At 42.4% G+C, this 24442-nt stretch overlaps 1 pseudogene; it reads right to left on the bottom strand.

Annotated features, from left to right (window-relative positions):
• The window catches only part of LOC139757743 (protein O-mannosyl-transferase TMTC1-like), a 390520-nt pseudogene extending 366430 nt beyond the window's left edge, over window positions 1-24090 (bottom strand).
• Window positions 24091-24442: the final 352 nt, after the last annotated feature.

Raw genomic sequence — 24442 nt, 5'->3', positions numbered from 1 at the left:
AACTAACTCACTTCCCAAGCTCTCTCATCCCCAACAGACTTCATATATATATATATATATATATATATATATATATATATATATATATATATATATATATATATATAGACAGATATGATGATTGCACTTGTCCGTGATGATACTATGAAGGTGAAATCGTACTTCAGTAGTTCATATAATTACATTTAACGTGTAATATTTCTATACATGTGGCACGACATGTTTCATGGAGACAATCCATCTCATCAGGTGCCAGTAAGAAATAAAGTTATTTAAATCCCAGCATCACATTTGATTCCCACCGTCCAACACTAATCTTTTTAGGCCAAGCAATGTCTGCTTTGTCTGGTCATAAACCTTGTAAGGGAGAGTGATTAAGGGGGATCAGATGCCGTGTCATGAACAACTTTTTTTAGTTTTCGTGTTTTGTCAATTCTCTCATGATGGTTTGGTTAATGCTAGGATGGGCTTTAGAATTGCCTGGGGACAAATTAAAGCCCTTGGTATTAGCAATTAAGACTGATTCAATGACGTTACGTGTGACATAATCAGCAGAGGAGGTATAGAATAACGGGATTTTCAAGATCTATGGGGTGATCGTTTTCATGATAATGTTTAGCGATCGCATTTTTGTGGTCATCCCTGCGTACTGAATGTCGTTGCTAATAACGCCTCTCCGTTACAGTTTTACCGGTCTGGCGTACATTAATATATCTACATGCCTTGCATTTGACGGCCTAAACACTCCAAATTGTTGCATGATTTGGCGGACTATTTATCAAGGTTTTGCTGATAGTTATTGAAGTGAAAAGTAACATTACAAGAATTGTTTCTTAGAACATGTTTTAATTCAGCTAAGTGGGGCGAATAGAGCAACACAATTGGTTTGTAAACAAAGCTTACTGGAAAGTTAGAAAGAAATTTTGTGCATCTTGTAACAAAGAGTGATCAGTGAGGATATGTCTTCTGGCAGGAACTTAGATAGTCGAAGAAGGATACAAGATTTGTAGAATTAGGAGAGCAATAGGTGAAACAGAGGAAAAGTGTGGTGCGCCACAGAACATCAAAGTTTGTGACGCAAGGTCCTTGAGGCGTGCAACAGGTGTGTTGATGTTGGAATAAGCACAGACACAGCCTCTGAACCGGAATCGTGAGTGGAGGTTATAGTTAGATATGAAAATGAACCAGTATGAACATTATAAGACAACTGTGTCTCAGAGAGAAGTAAGATATTAGGAGACGTACTAGACAGATGGTGGTCGACTGAGGAGAGGTTGCTAGAGAGACCACGAATGTTGGTATAGTGAATAGAAAAAGAGGAAGGTCTAACAGAGAGGGAATGGTCGTGGGAGGAGCCGGTACTACTACTGCCAGATCCCTCCCTCTCATTGGCAGGAGAGCCAGGCAGAAACCTGGAGATTCTTAGTACCCCATGATGCCGGGGACGAGGGGCCATGGATCTGACGGACTCTGTCATGGTGATACTTATAAATGCTTGAGTGGACAGGAACAGGCAAGATTACTTATGTGAAAATGAAAAATAATAAGCAAGGTTAGAGTAGGTGTATAGTGCTTGTGAGAAGAAGATGGTAGGACTAGCCCGGTAGTCTCATTTTGATGAGACAAAAAGTAAGAGCAGCAATCCTGACATGGAGAGTGTGAGATGGTTCCGGCCACCACTTGAACGTTCCTCAGTCAGGATGATAGTACCAACCTGGGCGGCTGTTGTCAACAACCTACTACCTAATAGGTCAATCATTTGTAGAAAGAAATATCATCAGCGAACAACAACTGACTCACTTCCCAAGCCCTCTCATCCACACATCCACAACAGACTGCATACTTGCCCCTCTCCTCAAAACTCTTACTTTCATCTCCCTAACAACCCCATCCATGGTTGTTTAAACAACCATGGAGACATCACGCACCCCTGCCGCAAACCGACGTTCACTGATAACCAATCACTTCCCTCTCTTCCCACTCGCACAAATGCCTTACATCCTTGATAAAAACTGTTCAATGCATCCAGCAACTTACCTCCCACACCATATACTCTTAATACCTTCCACAGAGCATCTCTATTAACTCTATCATATGACTTCTCCAGATCCATAAATGCAACATACAAATCCATTTGTTTTTCCAAGTGTTTCTCACACACATTCCTCGAAGCAAACACCTGATCCACACATCCTCTACCACTTCTGAAACCACACTGCTCTTCCCCAGTCTGATGTTCTGTACATGTCTTCACCCTCTCAATCAATACCCTCCCATATAATTTCCCAGGAATACTCAATAAACTTACACCTCTGTAATTTGAGCACTCACCTTTATCCCCTTTGCCTTTGTACAATAGCACTATGCAAGCATTCCGCCAATCCTCAGGCACTTCACCATGAGCCATACATACAATGAATATCCTTACCAACCAGTCAACAACACAGTCACCCCCTTTTTTAATGAATTCTACTGCAATACCATCCAAACCCTCACTACCTCTCTCTGTTTACCTAATCATTCTCCCTAACCCTCTCACTAAGCGCAGCACTTCGACTAAAACACCCTATATCTGCCACTCTATCATCAAACACATTCAACAAACCTTCAATATAAACACTTCATCTCCTTCTCACATCCCCACTACTTGTTATTACCTCCCCATTAGCCCCCTTCACCGATGTTCCCATTTGTTCTCTAGTCTTAGGCACTTTATTTACCTTCTTCCAAAACATCTTTTTATTCTCCTTAAAATTTAATGATACTCTCTCACCCCAACTCTCATTTGCCCTCTTTGTCACCTCTTGCACCTTTCTCTTGGCCTCCTGCCTCTTTCTTCTATACATCTCCCAACCACACTCTTTTTAATATCACACATCTCTCCAACTCTTTCATTACTTACTCGATCAAACCACCTCACACCACATATTGTCCTCAATTATTTCATTTCCAACACATCCACCCTCCTCCGCACGACCCATGTCTCACAACCATATAATATTGTTGGAACCAGCTATTCCTTAAATCATAACCATTTTTGCTCTCAGAGATAACGTCTCGCCTTCCACACATTCTTCAACGCTTCCAGAACCTTCGCCCCCTCCCCCATCCTGTGACTCACTTCCACTTCCATGGTTCCATCCGCTGCCAAATCCACTCCTAGATATCTGTAACATTTCACTTCCTCCAGTTTTTCTCCATTTAAGTTCACCTCCCAATTGATTTGTCCCTCAACCCTGCTGAACCTAATAACCTTGTTCTTATTCACATTTACTTTCAACTCTCTTCTTTCACACACTTACCAAATTCAGTCACCAACTCCTGCAGTTTGTCACTCGATTCAGCCATGAGCACTGTATCATCAGCGAATAACAACTGACTCACTTCCCAAGCCTTACGTCCACAACAGAATGCATACTTGCCCCTATCTCTAAAACTCTTGCATTCACCTCCTTAACCACCCCATCCATAAACAAATTAAACAACCATTGAGATATCACGCACCCCTGCCGCAAGCCGACATTCACTCGGAACCAATCACTTTCTTTCTACTTGTACACATGCCTTACAACCTTGGTAAAAACTATTCACTGCTTCCAGCAACTTACCTCACACACCATATAATCTTCAAACCTTCCAAAGAGCATCTCTATCAACCCTACCATATGTCGTCTCCAGATCCAAAATGCTATATACAAATCCAACTGTTTTTCGAAATATTTCTCACATACATTCCTCAAAGGAAACATCTGATCCACACATCCTCAATCACTTCTGAAACCACAATGCTCTTCCCCAATCTGATGCTCTGTACATGCCTTTATCCTCTCAGTCAATACCCTCCCATAAAATTTCCCAGGAATACTCAACAAATTTATGCCTCTATAGTTTTAGCACTGACCTTTATCCTCTTTGCCTTTGTACAATGGCACTATGAATGCATTTCGCCAATCTTCAGGCACTTCACTATGATCCATACATACATTGATTATCCTTACCAACCAGTCAACAACAGCCACCCCTTCTCAAATACATTCCACTGCAATACCATTCAAACCCGCCGCCTTGCCGGCTCTCATCTTCAGCAAAGGTTTCACTACCTCTCACTTCGCACATCACCCCGGACAAAACAACCTATATCTGCCGCTCTTTCATCAAACACATTCAACAAACCTTCAAAATAATCACTCTATCTCATTCTCACCTCATTACTTCTTATTACTACCTCACCATTAGCCCTCTTTACTAATGTTCCCATTTGTTATCTTGTCTTACGCACTTTATTTACCAAAACATCTTTTTATTTTCCTAATATTTACCCTTTTTCTCATCTCTTGCACCTTTCTCTTGATCCTGCCTCTTTCTTTTATACATCTCCCAGTCATTTGTACTACTTCCCTGCAAAAATCGTCCAAACGCCTCTCTTCTCTTTTACTAAGAATCTTATTTTTTCATCCCACCACTCACTACTCTTTCTAATCTGCCTACCTCCCACCTTTCTCATGCCACAAGCATCTTTTGCGCAAAGCCATCACTTCTTCTCTCGCCCCTTTCCACACGCTATGTCTTAATTCCACATCCATGGTTTCCGTCGCTGACATGTCCACTCCCAGATATCTAGAACGTTTCACTTCCTCCAATTTTTGTCTATTGAATCTCACACCCCAAAGGACCTGTCCTTCAAAACCTGCTGGACCTAACAACCTTAAATTTATTCTTATTCATTCTGAACTTTCTACTTTCACGCACTCTTTCAACCTCAGTCACCGACTTCTACAATTTCTCAATAAAATCTTCCTCCAGTGATATATCATCATCAAACTACAAATGACTCAATTTCCAGTCCCTCTCATCCCCCACAGACTGCATACTCGCCTCATCTCTGCAAGACTATTTCATTTACCTGCCTCCCCATCCCCTCTAAATACAGTTGAACAACCATGGTTACATTACACACCCCTGCCGCAGACCAACCTTCATTGGGAACCATCTATTCTCCTCTCTTCCTACTCATACATAAGCCTTACACCCTTGATAAAAGCTTCTCACTGCTTCAAGCAGCTTACCATCTCACACACATTCTTTGAAGCAACATCTGACCTACATATCTTCTATCACTTCTGAAGCCACACTGCTCCTTCTCAGTATGATGCTCTGTACATGCCTTCCCCTTCTCAGTCAATACCCTCCCATACAACACACCAGGTATACTGTAGTTTGAACACTCATCTTTATCCCTATTGCCTTTATGCAGTGGCAATATACCTGCATTCCCGCCAATCCTAAGGCACCTTGCCATGATATATATACATAATGAAAATCCTTACCACTAACGAACAACACGGTCATCACTTTCTTCTTCAATTCTTGTGCATCACCATCCACTCCAGCATCATTCCTGCATCCCATCTTACGCAAGGCTTTCATCATCACCTCTCTCTTCGCCAAACCACTCTTCATGAATTTCTAACTCTGCATATTACTCCGACCAAAAGACTCTACATCTGCCACCATATCATCAAACATTTAACACTCCTTCAAAACACTCACTTCATCCCTTTCTCACTTCATCACTACTTGTTACCATTTCCCCATTGCCTCCCACCCCACCACCACCAATGTTCCTATTTGTTTTCTTGTTTTTCGCGTACTATTAACCTCATTTCAAAACATTTCAATCTCCCTAATATCTATTGATACTCGTTCACCCCAAATCTCATTTGCCCTCTACACCTTCCTCTTGACCTCCTGCCGCTTTTTCTAATTTCGTTCCCAATATTTTGCTCTCCTACATTGTAAACGTTGCCGATATACTTTCCCTCTCTGTTTCACTACCAACTTTACTTCATTGTTCCACCACTCACTAAGCTTTCTTATCTGCCCATCTTCTACCTTACGCATATCATATGCCTCTCTCGCACATACCAACACTGCTTCCCTAACTACCTTCCCTTTCCCACCCACTCTTCTATACTGAATGTGTCCTATACCCTGTTCTCTCACATCTGTTAGCTGGAGCCTAGAAACGTTTGAATTAAGGGCACTGTTTGGTTAATGCAACACTGAGGAGCGTGGTAAATCTACAGCTCTTCTTATTTTAACACACACACACACACACACACACACACACACACACACACACACACATATATATATATTTATATTTATTATACTTTGTCGCTGTCTCCCGCGTTAGCGAGGTAGCGCAAGGAAACAGACGAAAGAATGGCCCAACCCACCCACATACACATGTATATACATACACGTCCACACACGCACATATACATACTTATACATTTCAACGTATACATATGTATACACACAGAGACATATACATATATACACATGTACATAATTCATACTGTCTGCCCTTATTCATTCCCGTCGCCATCCCGCCACACATGAAATGACAGCCCCCTCCCCCTGCATATGCGCGAGGAAGCACTAGGAAAAGACAACTAAGGCCACATTCGTTCACAATCAGTCACTAGCTGTCATGTATAATGCACCGAAACCACAGCTCCCTTTCCACATCCAGGCCCCACAAAACTTTCCATGGTTTACCCCAGGCGCTTCACATGCCCTGATTCAAACCACTGACAGCACGTCGACCCCGGTATACCACATCGTTCCAATTCACTCTATTCCTTGAACGCCTTTCACCCTCCTGCATGTTCGGGCACCGATCACTCAAAATCTTTTTCACTTCATCTTTCCACCTCCAATTTGGTTTCCCACTTCTCATTCCCTTCACCTCTGACACATATATCCTCTTTGTCAATCTTTCCTCACTCATTCTCTCCATGTGACCAAACCATTTCAAAACACCCTCTTCTGCTCTCTCAGCCACACTCTTTTTATTACCACACATCTCTCTTACCCTTTCATTACTTACTCGATCAAACCACCTCACACCACATATTGTCCTCAAACATCTCATTTCCAGTACATCCACCCTCCTCCGCACAACTCTATCTATAGCCCACGCCTCGCAACCATATAACATTGTTGGAATCACTATTCCTTCAAACATACCCATAAAGTATTTGTATTTGAAAGGAAATAATCCTAAAGTGAGGTTGGCAAAATTACTTGGAAACTTGTCTCAAATCCACTCTTACCAACTCTAACAAGACAACACCAGTCATACTGATCATTTCAAAATTTAGCAGACCCATTTGGAAAGATACTTCTTTTCACCAACAGTATAACCCAGTAAAGGAATATCATATTATCACAAATTCATCTATTTTTTCTTTTTCAATTCCAAAACATTAACAACAGTAGGTTAGGCTATTGCTGGTTTCTGTAATTCTACATACACTTACACCTGATCTGTAACACACATCAAACCAAAATAATCAATTCTCTCACCAACTTTACACAACCTTTCACTTCATTCTACTGTGCTTACATAAAACACTAATTTCATTACTTCTTACTCTTTCACTATGCATGCATACTCAGCTGATTCACAAAGATTAAAATCTTCAATCAAAGGTATCTCCTCCTTAATATCTGACCATAACAAATATCTTATTTTTCACACTTCATTGCTATTTCCCATGTTAATGAGGTAGTGCCAGGAACCAAATGAATGTATAGATTTTGCAAAACAGTACAGAGTGAAAGAAAGATTTTTACCAAAAAGTGCTGTGGATATTGGATGGGGAGGAGACTGGAAGAAGTGAGGGAATTTAAGTATCTGGGATCTATCTTAGGTAAGTGTGGTAATATGAAAGGAGAGATAAGGGAGAGAGCAGTACAGGGTAGAGGAGTCACTGGGTCCCTTAACAGAATAATTAAGGGTAGAAGCATAAGTATGGATGTGTGAATAGAGGATCAAGGGACAGCATAGTCTCCCAACCCTGATCTATACAAACAAAACATGGACATGGAATGAGTCACAGAGGTCAAGAACCCAGGCAGTGAAAATAAGTTATTTGAGAAGAGCATGTGGTGTGACTAGATGGAATGAACTAAGATATGAAAGGGTGTATAAGAGATGTGATATAGCAGGGAATGCAAAGGTAGTGAATTGTGGAGTGGTAGAATGGGTGAAGTGTAATACTTTGAGGGGGTTAGGGCATGTGGAAAGAATGCATGATGGGACAATTACAAGGAGAGTGTATGACAATACAATTAAAGAGGTTGATGGGAGCGGAAGTCCACTGGTGACATGGGGAAATAGGGAGGAGGAATACTGGAGGGAGAGAAATAGTGGAAGAATGTATGGAACATCCATAACATAGCTTAGCACACTCTCTTCTTTCACCCCATACAGGGTTTTGCCAAATCTACACTTTCACTATGATTCCTTGCATTTACCTTCTATTGCCTGCACTTACCCACATCATAAAGGATACTGACAACCATTTGCAACTCCTCTTCTTTCTTAGCAAACACAGTATCATCCACAAACAGGCTTGTCACCTGCCATCATACATCACTGCCACATTCCATCTCTAAACCCCATGGCTTGTCACATGCCATCATACATCGCTGCCACATTCCATCTCAACCTTATTTCCCAAGTTTTGCTTTCATCTCTCTTTTCACTCCATCCATATATATATATATATATATATATATATATATATATATATATATATATATATATATATATATATATATATATATTTTTTTTTTTTTTTTTTTTTTTGCGTTGTCTCTGTCTCCCGCGTTTGCGAGGTAGCGCAAGGAAACAGACAAAAGAAATGGCCCAACCCACCCCCATACACATGTATATGCATACGTCCACACACGCAAATATACATACCTACACAGCTTTCCATGGTTTACCCCAGACGCTTCACATGCTCTGATTCAATCCACTGGCAGCACGTCAACCCCGGTACACCACATCGATCCAATTCACTCTATTCCTTGCCCTCCTTTCACCCTCCTGCATGTTCAGGCCCCGATCACACAAAATCTTTTTCACTCCATCTTTCCACCTCCAATTTGGTCTCCCACTTCTCCTCGTTCCCTCCACCTCCGACACATATATCCTCTTGGTCAATCTTTCCTCACTCATTCTCTCCATGTGCCCAAACCATTTCAAAACACCCTCTTCTGCTCTCTCAACCACGCTCTTTATATTTCCACACATCTCTCTTACCCTTACATTACTTACTCGATCAAACCACCTCACACCACACATTGTCCTCAAACATCTCATTTCCAGCACATCCACCCTCCTGCACACAACTCTATCCATAGCCCACGCCTCGCAACCATACAACTTTGTTGGAACCACTATTCCTTCAAACATACCCTTGCTTATATTGCAAGCGATTTACAATTATATATATATATATATATATATATATATATATATATATATATATATATATATATATATATATATAATTGTATATATATATAATTGAGAGAGCGGAGGAGGGTGTTTTGAGGTGGTTTGGTCGCATGGAGAGGGTGAGTGGGGAAGGACTGACCAGGAGGATGTGTGTGTCGGAGGTGGAGGGAACGAGGAGAAGAGGGAGACCAAATTGGAGGTGGAAAGATGGAGTGAAAGAGATTTTGTGTGATCGGGGCCTGAACATGCAGGAGGGTGAAGGAGGGCAAGGAATAGAGTGAATTGGAGCGATGTGGTATACCGGGGTTGACGTGCTGTCAGTGGATTGAATCAGGGCATGTGAAGCGTCTGGGGTAAACCATGGAAAGCTGTGTAGGTATTTATATTTGCGTGTGTGGACGTATGTACATACATGTGTATGAGGGTGGGTTGGGCCATTTCTTTCGTCTGTTTCCTTGCGCTACCTCGCAAACGCGGGAGACAGCGACACAGCAAAAAAAAAAAAAGTATATTTTGAAATGTTTAGGTATGTATAAGTGCGTGTGTGGATGTTTATGTATATACATGTGTATGTGGATGGGTTTGGCATTTCTTCGTCTGTTTCCTTGCGTTACCTCGCAAACGCGGGAGAGCAAAAAAAAAAAAAATATATATATATATATATATATATATATATATATATATATATATATATATATATATATACATATATATATATATATAATTGCAAAACGCTTGCAATGTAAGCAGCCAGTTTAAATATGAAATAGTTTCCGAAGGTATAGGGGTGAAAATTAGCATAGTTTGTCGTTATCAAAGAAAATGAAAGTAGATTCTAAAGTTTTATGAAACAGTGAGCGACGTTCGAAGTAAATGCGGACATGTAGGTGTGTTTAGTCAAGGTTTTGTGTTTTGTCACATAATGCAATGGTGCCAACCGTAAAACTCATACTGTAAATATGGGTTAGTACATATTTTCATCATTCTGTAGATAATTATTACTAGTAGTTTATGTAATTTTTTTTAATGATTTGTGTCTGCCTTTATTTTACATGACTCAAAGAAAAAAGGAAAATTCGATATTAGAAGTTCAGAGGGTTTACATATGGCACAGCGCATTACATGCGTTTCAGATCGCGTTTAATATTTTCATGTCTATCGCCACGATGCGTTCTGCGCTGGCCACTATATTGGAGAGATACAAGATCGATCAAATAGTATTCCTGTAATGCTATAACACCTCTCATTTCGCTTTATTTCTGGCTGAGGAAATATTTGAAAATGAAGAAATGGCGAAAAGCTAGAGCTGTGCGTGCCAGTCTGCCACACTGCAACTTACTCCCTATTATCTAAAGGTTTTGTGGTTGTTTATATCACACCTTCTTACTGTAACGTAATGATATCATGAAAACCTTTCATTATAATATGATGTAGTAGACTTGACAGGTGTCGTGAACAGGTAAGGTTTACAGAGCAGGCGGGTGAGCCAGAGATGTATCATAACAATTGTCAAATTTTCAAGTATTACCCAGCAGTAATTACATCTGATAGTAATAGAATATGAAGAAATATTTTAGATATATCCTAATCAATGCAGTTCCTTGATCTGCCTAAACCAGTAAATGGCAATAAAAGTAATCTAGGCTATTACAGCTGCCTAACTGACGCTGGGTCGCCACCCTCTGGCCTTTATGTTCCCTCGGTGGCTAGTCATTGTTGTCTGCTAACCAAAGTAACTCCCTACTCCACACACACCTTCACTTGCTTTCTGTCCACCAATACTAGCTAAGCTTTGCGTCAACCCAGCTATCAGATCTGAGTGAGCAGGGTATAGTATTTCTTCACACAGGTTTCTTTTCCAAGCTCACTTACCTGCACCATGTTTACTCTTTTCCGAAAACCCTTACAACTCTTCATCCTCGCCTTCACAAGATAATGATGGATATCCCGCCAGCTCTCACCACATTCACTACTAAAAGTCTCTTTTTTACACTTATATCAATCAGTATGTAATCCACTAGTGCCCGCTGTCCTACTTACATATAGATACTTGCATATGTTGTTTTCAAGTCATACATTCCTAATCACCATTCCTTTCCCAACACACAACTCCACAATCTGTTCACTATTTCCATTTACGCTACTGAATACTCCATTCACCCATAAGGGATTATTATACACTGATCTGCTACATCACTCACCGCATTCAAATCACTCAAAGCTGCTGACGCATTCTCTCAGTTGCACCCAAAACACTTGCCTCTCATAATTTTTCTTCTCATGGCCAAGTGCATGACCACTAATAATCATCCATCTCTCGCCATCTACTCTTATTTTCACACACATCAGTCTAGGGCTCACACTTCCTAGCACTTTTTCACACACTCTCACAAATCCTACTTCAGCAGTAGTGCTTCCCCTTCTTGAGCCCCTTCCTCTTACCAACCCCTGTCTTTACTCCTAAGACATTTCGAAACCATTCTTCCCCTTTTCCCTTGAGCTTTCTTTCACTCATAGCCAGAATATTCAGGTTTCTTTCCTGAAACACAATACCTTATCCCTCCTTCATTCTTCTCTTGGTTATAGCCACACACTTGAAGGGGTAACTGTTTTGCAAGTAGCGACGTTTCGCAAGAAACAGTTGAGAAATGGTTTTCTTTGCTCACATTTACTCTTTTGCTGTCTTGTATAATACAACGAAATCAGAACCCCTATCCACGGCAAAATCTCACGGACATTTCCGTGTTTCTCCCCAGACAACTTCATATGCCTTTGCTTCATCCAATCGACAGACGCGTTGCCATCTCTATACCACCTTGTTCCAGTTTGATCTCTTACTGCACGTTTTTCACCTTCCTGCATGTCTCTCTCGGTCGTCTGTCTTCCCTCTCTCTCCATACTTCTGTCAGTCTCTCTTCACTCATCACCTCCTTATGTCCAGACCAGATCAGCACATTGTGCTCAACTCTTTCAATCATATTCAGTTGAGTGCCACATGTTTGTCATATGTTATCATTCTGAACACGATCAAACCTCCTCATACTATATAATGTCCCAAAGCAATTAATTTCCGACACATGAACCCTCCTCCGTTCTAATATTTTTTGTCGTTCTCCACGCAGCCTTTTAGCACTGGAGGGATTATCATACCGTCAAATATCCCCATCTCTTCGTTACAGACAGTGACAGTGACCTTTTAATCCACACATTTCTTTATGCATCCAAGACCTTTGGTCCCTCACCCACTCTATGATTCACCTCAGCTCCTACGGAGCATCTACTTCCACTTCCTCTCCCGCGTATCTAAAACAGTCCATTTCCTCCAGGTTCTCACCATTCAAGCTCACACTCAAACTAACCCTTTTCGTCCCCCTGCTAACCTTACTTCTATCTACATTAACGCGCAACTTCCTCTTTTCTCGCATCCTTCTAAGTTCAAACACCAACTTCTGCAGTTTCTTACTCTAGTCTGCCATAACAGCCGCGTCAAACGCAAACAGGAACTGACACCTCCCTTTCCAAACCTCTTCCAGTAAACCGTCGACCCATTGTCACTCCACGACCCTGGCAATCACCTCCCTGATTATCCCAACGAAAAACAGATTAAAGAGCAATGGTGACACCACTCACCCGTAAACCCAGACTGAAATACACAGGTTCTTCCTTTTTTCCTCCACAATGGAAACTCCTTTTTGCTTCCAGACCTCTCCTCCTGTACCATATACTCGTAGCAACTTGCACAAAGGATCTTTGTCATCCTTATCATGCGTTTTCTATAGATCCATAAATGCCACATACTAAACTTCTTTATTCCCTAAGCACTTCTCACAAATTCTTCACAGCAAACCCCTAGTCCACACATCCTCTCCTCCTCCAATCTAACGCTCTGTTTATACTCACTAACGTCTCATAGCAGGAAGTTGGTGTACACAGTCGGTATGCAGACTTCTGTACTTCGAGTGTTCACTTTTCTCCACCAACGGTGGTAACTCACCCCTGACTTCTTCTTTCTCTCAATATGTTTCTTCTTCTCTTGATCGATTTATATTTTTCTCGTCTCAGCAATATCGGTCAGTTTGGTTTTGGACAGGATTTCTCTGCAGGCAGATATAACCTTGCAGAGGTCAACGCTTTTGAAATCAAATATTTCTCCAATTACTTTTCTAATACCACGCGAATTCACCATCTTAAATATAAAGACGAGATGTATGGGTTCATCACTGAACGTTATAAACAAATTTGGTGTCATTAAGTTATAGTCTATCTAGAAAACATTATATCACACAAATAGGTGGTGACCTTAACTTTGTTCAAAATTGGAACATCAACAGTTCCTTGAACGATGAATTCCAGAATACAAAGGACTGATTCGTCTTTCTAGGGACTGCACTTTTCACTCGACTCTCCAGCTTGAACCCTATAACTCGATTCATTTTCCCCTGCCGCACTGTTGGTTCTCTTTCTCTCTTCGATAGACATCATTCCGGTTTCTAGCTTTAAGAGATGGTTAACTGAATGCCTCTACCACGATAGATATGGCCGATGTGATAAATGGCTGATGAAAGCTGTGGGCTGGAGAGGGATGTAGGGAGGGTAGATATGTGCGAAGATATGTCTTCAGGTACATATGTGTGTGACGTCAGATATTGGTGAAGACAGATATGTGTGAGGACATTTGTGGGAGAGGACAGACATGGATGAAAACGTCTGTGGACAAGGCCATATGTACTTAAAGACAAAAGCGGTCGAGGAACAGATCTTGGCGAAGAAAGATTGGTGATGACAAACATGGGCAAGTACACAGTGGAGCGAGAACAGGTGTGAATGAGGAAACATTATGACTGAACCCTCGTACATAAGGGTGGGCGTAGGTGGAGGAAAGATGTAGGTGAGGACAGATGTAGGCGACGATGGCTGCTAGCGAGGAGAGCACCGATGATGACAGGGAAAACTGGAAGATGACGATGAGGACAGCGACACATGTAGGAGAGGACTACGGCAGACGAAGACAGATGTGGAAGAGGAAAATATTAGTTGAGGACTAATATAACTGAAGACAGCTGCAGATAAGGACAGATACAGGTGGGGAAATATGTGAGTAAGGACGATGTGCGTAAGGACAAATGCTAGCGACAAAATATGTGGGTAACAGATGTAAGAGAGGACATGATGCGGACGAAGATAACTGTAAACAAGGAAGGACGTGGGAGAGGACAGCTGTTGACGAGGAAAACTGTGATCGGAAAATATATGTAAATGATTACAGTTGTGGATGAGGATATGTCGACAAGGAAAGGCTAAGTTGTGGACAGCTGTGGAAAATAACAACTGTGGGCAAAGAAAAGTTTGGTCAAGGAGAGATGTGTCTGAGTCTAGATATGGACGATATCACGTATGGTGGAGAATAGACTTGGTTAATGATGGATGTGGCTGAGGACATATGAGGCCCGGGAGAGATGTGGGCGAAGTCGTATATGGGAGAAAATAGATGAGAGTAAATACTGATATGAGCTGGGAAAGATATAGGTGAGAACAGATGTTGGAAGAAGACGGCTGTGGACGAGGTCTCTTGTATGTAAAGTTGGATGAAGGCGAGAAAAGATTTTGTTGAGGATGGATATGAACGAGGAGAGGTGTGGAGGGGGACACGTGTATAGGGATAGATGGTAGTGAGAACAGATCCTGCTGAGGACTCATTTGGACGAGAGCTCATACATACAGAAAAATATGATAGTGAGGCAAGAGGTGAGGATAGATGTGGGTGAGGGTAGATATAGCTGAGGACAGATGTAGGAGACATGTAGGACATGAGTAGCTAGGGACAAATGTGGGCGAGGACGGCTTTGGGAAGAGGATGGCTTCGAAAAGGCTAGACATGGACAGAGAGATTCGGGCGAGGACAGGTGTGGAAGAGGAATGGTAAGGGAAAGGACAGACATGGGCGAGGACACACGTAGGTGGACGAACAGATATGGTGAGGAAAGTTGCAAGGCGAGGACTTTTGTGGGTGAGAAAAGATGTTCACAATGACAGAGGTGGACAGGGGAGCCGTGGGCGAGGACAGAGGTGGACAGGAGAGCCGTGGGCAAGGAGAGATGTGGTTAAGGACAGACGGCGAGAGTAGATGTGGACAAGGAACACTGTGTGCGGGAACAGTCATGAGTGAAGGCAGCTGTGGTCGAGGATAATTACAAGTCATCTGTGGATTTGGACAAATGTGGACAGGAAGGCGGTATTCCAGTATAGATGTGAGCAAAGACGGTTGTTAGTGGGAACAAATATGGACGAAAACAGCTATGGGCGACGACAGGTGTGTGTGGGGGGGCGTAGGTGAGGACGTGTCGGGAAATATGTGAGTAAAGATGGCTATATACGAGGACACACATATGTAAAGACATATGTAGGGTCTTACTTCCGAGAGCTGGCTGCTTGTATGCAACCATTACCCAGGCCAAGCATTGATCAGCAAGCTGCTGCGTCACATGATTACTGTGTGTCACTTGTCAACTCAATGGTGGGCCGTTTTGACAACTGTTTCTTTCTCTTCACTTCGAAGCTCTGGAACTCTACTTTTTCAAGTCTTTCGTAAAACCTGTGTTAGGCCACTTTGCAAAAGATAAAATTTTCACTTCTGAAATTAGTAAATAATTTTCCTCGTTTCTTCTTTTCCGTTTTCATTAACCTTATATACCTCAACAGAGGTCCAGCCTTGTTGTAGACTCTTCTCCGTGACTGGAACCTTCAACATGAAATTAAAGGTGAGGACAAATGTTGCTAAAGTCACATGTGGAAAAGTATATATATATATATATATATATATATATATATATATATATATATATATATATATATATATATATATATATATATATCCCTGGGGATAGGGGAGAAAGAATACTTCCCACGTATTCCCTGCGTGTCGTGGAAGGCGACTAAAAGGGGAGGGAGCGGGGGCTGGAAATCCTCCCATCTCGTTTTTTTTGTTTTTTTTTTAATTTTCCAAAAGAAGGAACAGAGAAGGGGGCCAGGTGAGGGTATTCCCTCAAAGGTCCAGTCCTCTGTTCTTAACGCTACCTCGATAACGCGGGAAATGGCGAATAGCTTGAAAGAAAGAGAAGATATATATATATATATATATATATATATATATATATATATATATATATATATATATATATATATATATATATATATATGGGGATGAGAGAGCTTGGGAAGTGAGTCAGTTGTTGTTCGCTGATGATACAGCGCTGGTGGCTGATTCATGTGAGAAACTGCAGAAGCTGGTGACTGAGTTTGGTAAAGTGTGTGGAAGAAGAAAGTTAAGAGTAAATGTGAATAAGAGCAAGGTTATTAGGTACAGTAGGGTTGAGGGTCAAGTCAATTGGGAGGTGAGTTTGAATGGAGAAAAACTGGAGGAAGTGAAGTGTTTTACATATCTGGGAGTGGATCTGGCAGCGGATGGAACCATGGAAGCGGAAGTGGATCATAGGGTGGGGGAGGGGGCGAAAATTCTGGGGGCCTTGAAGAATGTGTGGAAGTCGAGAACATTATCTCGGAAAGCAAAAATGGGTATGTTTGAAGGAATAGTGGTTCCAACAATGTTGTATGGTTGCGAGGCGTGGGCTATGGATAGAGTTGTGCGCAGGAGGATGGATGTGCTGGAAATGAGATGTTTGAGGAAAATGTGTGGTGTGAGGTGGTTTGATCGAGTGAGTAACGTAAAGGTAAGAGAGATGTGTGGAAATAAAAAGAGCGTGGTTGAGAGAGCAGAAGAGGGTGTTTTGAAGTGGTTTGGGCACATGGAGAGAATGAGTGAGGAAAGATTGACCAAGAGGATATATGTGTCGGAGGTGGAGGGAACGAGGAGAAGAGGGAGACCAAATTGGAGGTGGAAAGATGGAGTGAAAAAGATTTTGTGTGATCGGGGCCTGAACATGCAGGAGGGTGAAAGGAGGGCAAGGAATAGAGTGAATTGGAGCGATGTGGTATACCGGGGTTGACGTGCTGTCAGTGGATTGAATCAAGGCATGTGAAGCGTCTGGGGTAAACCATGGAAAGCTGTGTAGGTGTGTATATTTGCGTGTGTGGACGTATGTATATACATGTGTATGGGGGGGGGTTGGGCCATTTCTTTCGTCTGTTTCCTTGCGCTACCTCGCAAACGCGGGAGACAGCGACAAAGTACAATAAATAATATAAAATAAATATATATTCTTTTTTCTTTTTTTCATAATTTTCGACATTTCTTGCGTTAGCGAGGTAGCGTTAAAAACAGAGGAATGAGCCTTTGAGGGAAATCCTCACTTGGTTCCCTTTTCTGTTCCTTCTTTTGGAGAATTAAAAACGAGAAAAATGTGGGCGCGTGCGTCAGGTTCTATTTTGACGAGGACAACATGATCAGCACGACAGCTGTGGGTCAGAAAAGATGTGATCCAGGACACAAATGACTTGAGATTGAAGACAGAAGTGGGTGAGGATTGATGTGAATGAGCGTATATTCATCGGGGACAGTACATGTACAAAGAAGACAGATTTGACTGAGAATAAATGTGGGACACTAGACAAGTGGGTGACAACAGGTGTGCTTGACTATGCATGCGGGTGAAGACAAAGGTAATTGAGCAAAGGTACGGACGAGAACACTTGTATCTAATTTGCACAAGGCCGAGATTAGCTGTGGGTGAGGACCGCTGTGGACGAGGACACACTTGGATGAGGGCAGATGTGGGCCAAGATAACTGTAGACAAGGAAACATACTGGCGAAGACATATGTGGCCGGGGACAGATGTGAGCCAGGAAAGATGTGGACAAGGGCAATCAAGGACGAATACACACGAGGGAGAAGACAGCTGTGGGAAAGAACAGTTGGGGTGGCGACACATGTGAGCGAGGATAGTTATAGACCTGCGCACATGTTGAGGAAGACAGATGTGGATGGGATGAAATTGGGCAAAGACATCTGTTGATGCGGACACATGAGCAAAGACAATATGGGCGAGGGAATATGTAGGCAATGACACACAAGGAAAGCACAGATACATATCACAGGCCACTTTAATGTTATGGTAAATACTGTTAGACGAGTCTGTAGTGTCAACAGAGTGGGAGAGGAAAGGTCGTGCCCGTTTCTATGAACGTCAAGATATAGATAGCACTGAGCCACGGACAACCGTGGTCTGCAAGCACTAAAAGAGATAATGAGAAAACTGATGAATGACTACTTATAGAGAAGAAACTACGATGGACTTTGTGTGTTCATGGACTGTGTGAAGGCAACAGACATCATTCCACTCAAACAAATTGGAAGAGAAGTCTGATTTTCAGGCAGCTTAAGAGAGAGAGAGAGAGAGAGAGAGAGAGAGAGAGAGAGAGAGAGAGAGAGAGAGAGAGAGAGAGAGAGAGAGAGAGAGAGAGAGTCCTTCTGTGGTTCAAAAATTATTACACTGGAAAGTAATGGAGGGTTTAGGTGACCGGTGCTGTGCTACAACGATCATTTCTAATGTCCACAGGGCTGGATTCGTCCTTGAAATTATTTGCAAATGCTGCTCAGGTGATGGGCGAAGTCAGGAAGGACAAAGATTGAAACAACATATAATGGGGCAACCCAGAAAACATAACGTTATTATGATAAGAGACAGTGAAAGTGTCCTTCAGTTTAACTATAACTTGGCAGGGAAAATAGAATGAATCTGTGCGTGAACTGCGGCTGAGGCTCAACACGTTGCCCAACTTCCCATCAGACCAGACCAAAATAAGAGGATTGTTAGAAAAACAAGTGATCTATTTACTGTTTAATGTTAGAACTGCATTCCAGTTCATGATTAAGAATATATTCAATTAACTTTTCGGTTCTTATTTTAGACGCATACTAGAATATGCATATGCACCTGGGCATGAGAAGAAAGATCATGAGAGGCAAGTGTTTTGGGAGCAGCTGAATGAGTGTGTTAGCGGTTTTGATGCACGAGACCGGGTTATAGTGATGGGTGATTTGAATGCAAAGGTGAGTAATGTGGCAGTTGAGGGAATAATTGGTATGCATGGGGTGTTCAGTGTTGTAAATGGAAATGGTGAAGAGCTTGTAGATTTATGTGCTGAAAAAGGACTGATGATTGGGAATACCTGGTTTAAAAAGCGAGATATACATAAGTATACTTATGTAAGTAGGAGAGATGGCCAGAGAGCGTTATTGGATTACGTGTTAATTGACAGGCGTGCGAAAGAGAGACTTTTGGATGTTAATGTGCTGAGAGGTGCAACTGGAGGGATGGCTAAGGTGAAGATTAGCATGGGTTTTCAGAAAAGAGGAGTGAATGTTGGGGTGAAGAAGGTGGTGAGAGTAAGTGAGCTTGGGAAGGAGACCTGTGTGGGGAAGTACCAGGAGAGACTGTGTACAGAATGGAAAAAGGTGAGAACAATGGAAGTAAGGGGAGTGGGGGAGGAATGGGATGTATTTAGGGAATCAGTGATGGATTGCGCAAAAGATGCTTGTGGCATGAGAAGAGTGGGAGGTGGGCTGTTTAGAAAGGGTAGTGAGTGGTGGGATGAAGAAGTAAGAGTATTAGTGAAAGAGAAGAGAGAGGCATTTGGACGATTTTTGCAGGGAAAAAATGCAATTGAGTGGGAGAAGTATAAAAGAAAGAGACAGGAGGTAAAGAGAAAGGTGCAAGAGGTGAAAAAAGGGCAAATGAGAGTTGGGGTGAGAGACTATCAGTAAATTTTAGGGAGAATAAAAAGATGTTCTGGAAGGAGGTAAATAGGGTGCGTAAGACAAGGGAGCAAATGGGAACTTCAGTGAAGGGCGTAAATGGGGAGGTGATAACAAGTAGTGGTGATGTGAGAAGGAGATGGAATGAGTATTTTGAAGGTTTGTTGAATGTGTCTGATGACAGAGTGGCAGATATAGGGTGTTTTGGTCGAGGTGGTGTGCAAAGTGAGGGGGTTAGGGAAAATGATTTGGTAAACAGAGAAGAGGTAGTAAAAGCTTTGCGGAAAATGAAAGCCGGCAAGGCAGCAGGTTTGGATGGTATTGCAGTGGAATTTATTAAAAAAGGGGGTGACTGTATTGTTGACTGGTCGGAAAGCAAAAATGGGTATGTTTGAAGGAATAGTGGTACCAACAATGTTGTATGGTTGCGAGGCGTGGGCTATGGATAGAGATGTGCGCAGGAGGATGGATGTGCTGGAAATGAGATGTTTGAGGAAAATGTGTGGTGTGAGGTGGTTTGATCGAGTAAGTAACGTAAGGGTAAGAGAGATGTGTGGAAATAAAAAGAGCGTGGTTGAGAGAGCAGAAGAGGGTGTTTTGAAATGGTTTGGGCACATGGAGAGAATGAGTGAGGAAAGATTGACCAAGAGGATATATGTGTCGGAGGTGGAGGGAACGAGGAGAAGAGGGAGACCAAATTGGAGGTGGAAAGATGGAGTGAAAAAGATTTTGTGTGATCGGGGCCTGAACATGCAGGAGGGTGAAAGGAGGGCAAGGAATAGAGTGAATTGGAGCGATGTGGTATACAGGGGTTGACGTGCTGTCAGTGGATTGAATCAAGGCATGTGAAGCGTCTGGGGTAAACCATGGAAAGCTGTGTAGGTATGTATATTTGCGTGTGTGGACGTGTGTATGTACATGTGTATGGGGGGGGGGGGGGTTGGGCCATTTCTTTCGTCTGTTTCCTTGCGCTACCTCGCAAACGCGGGAGACAGCGACAAAGTATAAAAAAAAAAAAAATGACTCATGGTGAGGTGCCTGAGGATTGGCGGAATGCGTGCATAGTGCCTTTGTACAAAGGCAAAGGGGATAAGAGTGAGTGCTCAAATTACAGAGGTATAAGTTTGTTGAGTATTCCTGGTAAATTATATGGGAGGGTATTGATTGAGAGGGTGAAGGCATGTACAGAGCATCAGATTGGGGAAGAGCAGTGTGGTTTCAGAAGTGGTAGAGGATGTGTGGATCAGGTGTTTGCTTTGAAGAATGTATGTGAGAAATACTTAGAAAAGCAAATGGATTTGTATGTAGCATTTATGGATCTGGAGAAGGCATATGATAGAGTTGATAGAGATGCTCTGTGGAAGGTATTAAGAATATATGGTGTGGGAGGCAAGTTGTTAGAAGCAGTGAAAAGTTTTTATCGAGGATGTAAGGCATGTGTACGTGTAGGAAGAGAGGAAAGTGATTGGTTCTCAGTGAATGTAGGTTTGCGGCAGGGGTGTGTGATGTCTCCATGGTTGTTTAATTTGTTTATGGATGGGGTTGTTAGGGAGGTAAATGCAAGAGTCCTGGAAAGAGGGGCAAGTATGAAGTCTGTTGGGGATGAGAGAGCTTGGGAAGTGAGTCAGTTGTTGTTCGCTGATGATACAGCGCTGGTGGCTGATTCATGTGAGAAACTGCAGAAGCTGGTGACTGAGTTTGGTAAAGTGTGTGGAAGAAGAAAGTTAAGAGTAAATGTGAATAAGAGCAAGGTTATTAGGTACAGTAGGGTTGAGGGTCAAGTCAATTGGGAGGTGAGTTTGAATGGAGAAAAACTGGAGGAAGTGAAGTGTTTTAGATATCTGGGAGTGGATCTGTCAGCGGATGGAACCATGGAAGCGGAAGTGGATCATAGGGTGGGGGAGGGGGCGAAAATTTTGGGAGCCTTGAAAAATGTGTGGAAGTCGAGAACATTATCTCGGAAAGCAAAAATGGGTATGTTTGAAGGAATAGTGGTTCCAACAATGTTGTATGGTTGCGAGGCGTGGGCTATGGATAGAGTTGTGCGCAGGAGGATGGATGTGCTGGAAATGAGATGTTTGAGGACAATGTGTGGTGTGAGGTGGTTTGATCGAGTAAGTAACGTAAGGGTAAGAGAGATGTGTGGAAATAAAAAGAGCGTGGTTGAGAGAGCAGAAGAGGGTGTTTTGAAATGGTTTGGGCACATGGAGAGAATGAGTGAGGAAAGATTGACCAAGAGGATATATGTGTCGGAGGTGGAGGGAACGAGGAGAAGAGGGAGACCAAATTGGAGGTGGAAAGATGGAGTGAAAAAGATTTTGTGTGATCGGGGCCTGAACATGCAGGAGGGTGTAAGGAGGGCAAGGAATAGAGTGAATTGGAGCGATGTGGTATACAGGGGTTGACGTGCTGTCAGTGGAGTGAATCAAGGTATGTGAAGCGTCTGGGGTAAACCATGGAAAGCTGTGTAGGTATGTATATTTGCGTGTGTGGACGTGTGTATGTACATGTGTATGGGGGGGGGGGGGCATTTCTTTCGTCTGTTTCCTTGCGCTACCTCGCAAACGCGGGAGACAGCGACAAAGTATAAAAAAAAAAAAAAAAAAAAAAAAACTAGAATATGCATCCTAAGTTTGATCATTGCATTTAGGGAATATAAAAATCTAATAGGAAAGCCTTGGACGAGGACAGCAAATACTCTATTTACGAAAAGTGAGGTGAAGTACAGGAGAACGTTGAGGGAAAAAGACGCTACGCGTCTGCTTCCAAGGAAGAAAGAGAAAAACAAAGGGAAGCTTAATTACGAATATCAAGTTTCTAGACTATACTGACAACATCGACAGTGATCATTTCTTTGAAAGATACAAAGTAATATAAACGAAAGGTAATAGGAAGAAACTTACTAAAGAAGATGTAAATAAATCTGTATTATAGTTGTGGATGAGCTGAATAAGCTTAATGATGATACGCTTAATGCAGTCGGTATGCAGAGGGAAATATGTTGTATGATTATACAGAAAGTCCGTAAGATGATGTCCACGAAACTATAACTAACTCCTTATATTGTACAAATAAGCAATTACACATCTGAGCGAGGACAGATGTGGGGGAGGATAGGTGTGGGTGGAGTTGGTGAGCGATTACAAATGTAGGCAGAATCAGATGTAGGCAGGGACACAGGTGGGTGGAGACAGATGAAGGATGAGTGAAGACTAATACATATAGGAGAGGACACATGTGGGTGAGGTGAGATATGGCCGAGGACATATGTATAGGAAGACAGATGTCGGTGAAAACAGATGTGACATGCGACAGATCTGAGCAAGAAGAGATATGGTCGAGTAGAAACGTGGATGAGAACAGGTCTGGGTGAGAACAAATGTTGGCAAAGACAAATGTTAGTACAGAGCCCCACCTGTGAGAGACGTGGGCCACTTCCTCCCAGACGGGTCTTCCTGCACATCTCACTGGGGCAGGTAAGGTTCCGATGTTGTTGGTTAAGGTGTTTCACTGTACATCGTCCTGTCTTTGACACTGTTGAATACGTTTATAATGAAGACCAAAATGACATTCAGGTCTTTACACTGTTGACTGGAGATGATACAGAAATTATACCCGTTCTTGAAACACAACGAAAACTGTAAGACAATGAATGTCACTCTGGTTGTTGTTATTTTTGTTGAGGGATAATATTTGCCAGGTCCAGAAGCTTGGTATGAGTCCTTGTTTTATGACAACCCCTTATCAAGATGAATAGGTCTTAGATATGCTGAGAATACAGTACTTCTGTTTCCTGATACAGTATCAGTTGTCAGCCAGATATCAATTTCGCTTCATCTGTTTTCAAAAACACGTAAACATGCAAGCGACTATATGACAGGAGCTGACAATTGTTTCTTCTAAAGCTAACAACCATTCCACATCTCACACTTCCACAAGCAATAAGAAACCAGCATCAGTTTTATAAAACCAATCAATGGCCTCTATCGTGGCACAGGCCGTGGTGACCAAAAGTAACTCAAACCAAGCGCGCCCGACCTAGTTGGAGGGAGCGACGCAGCGATAACCTCACACCACAAGAGCAGTCGGGTGACTGAGCCTGACTCGTGAGGGGAGACCGGGAGAGGAACTACTCTTCTCTTCCAGTCCATCTGTGGCTGTGTGCTTCTGGCTGAGAGGCCACGACACTATATTCGCTCGACCATGCCGCCTCCTGCTGTTAGCCCCTCGTGAGTGGTCAACTCTTGCTAGGAAAATGATAGTTTCTAGTATGGTTGGCTCGAGGGAGACCTCGCTTTTACTGCCATCACAGATGAACAAGAATGTCTGAACACCTTGTTAAGGGCTGTTCCTTGGAACCTTCTCCGTCATAGACTCCTTTCATATAATTTTTTTTGATTATCGGATTTCT

The sequence above is a fragment of the Panulirus ornatus genome, chromosome 28 (assembly GCF_036320965.1).
Source record: "Panulirus ornatus isolate Po-2019 chromosome 28, ASM3632096v1, whole genome shotgun sequence".
Classification (NCBI taxonomy): domain Eukaryota; kingdom Metazoa; phylum Arthropoda; class Malacostraca; order Decapoda; family Palinuridae; genus Panulirus; species Panulirus ornatus.
This window is presented reverse-complemented; position numbering and strand designations above follow the sequence as displayed.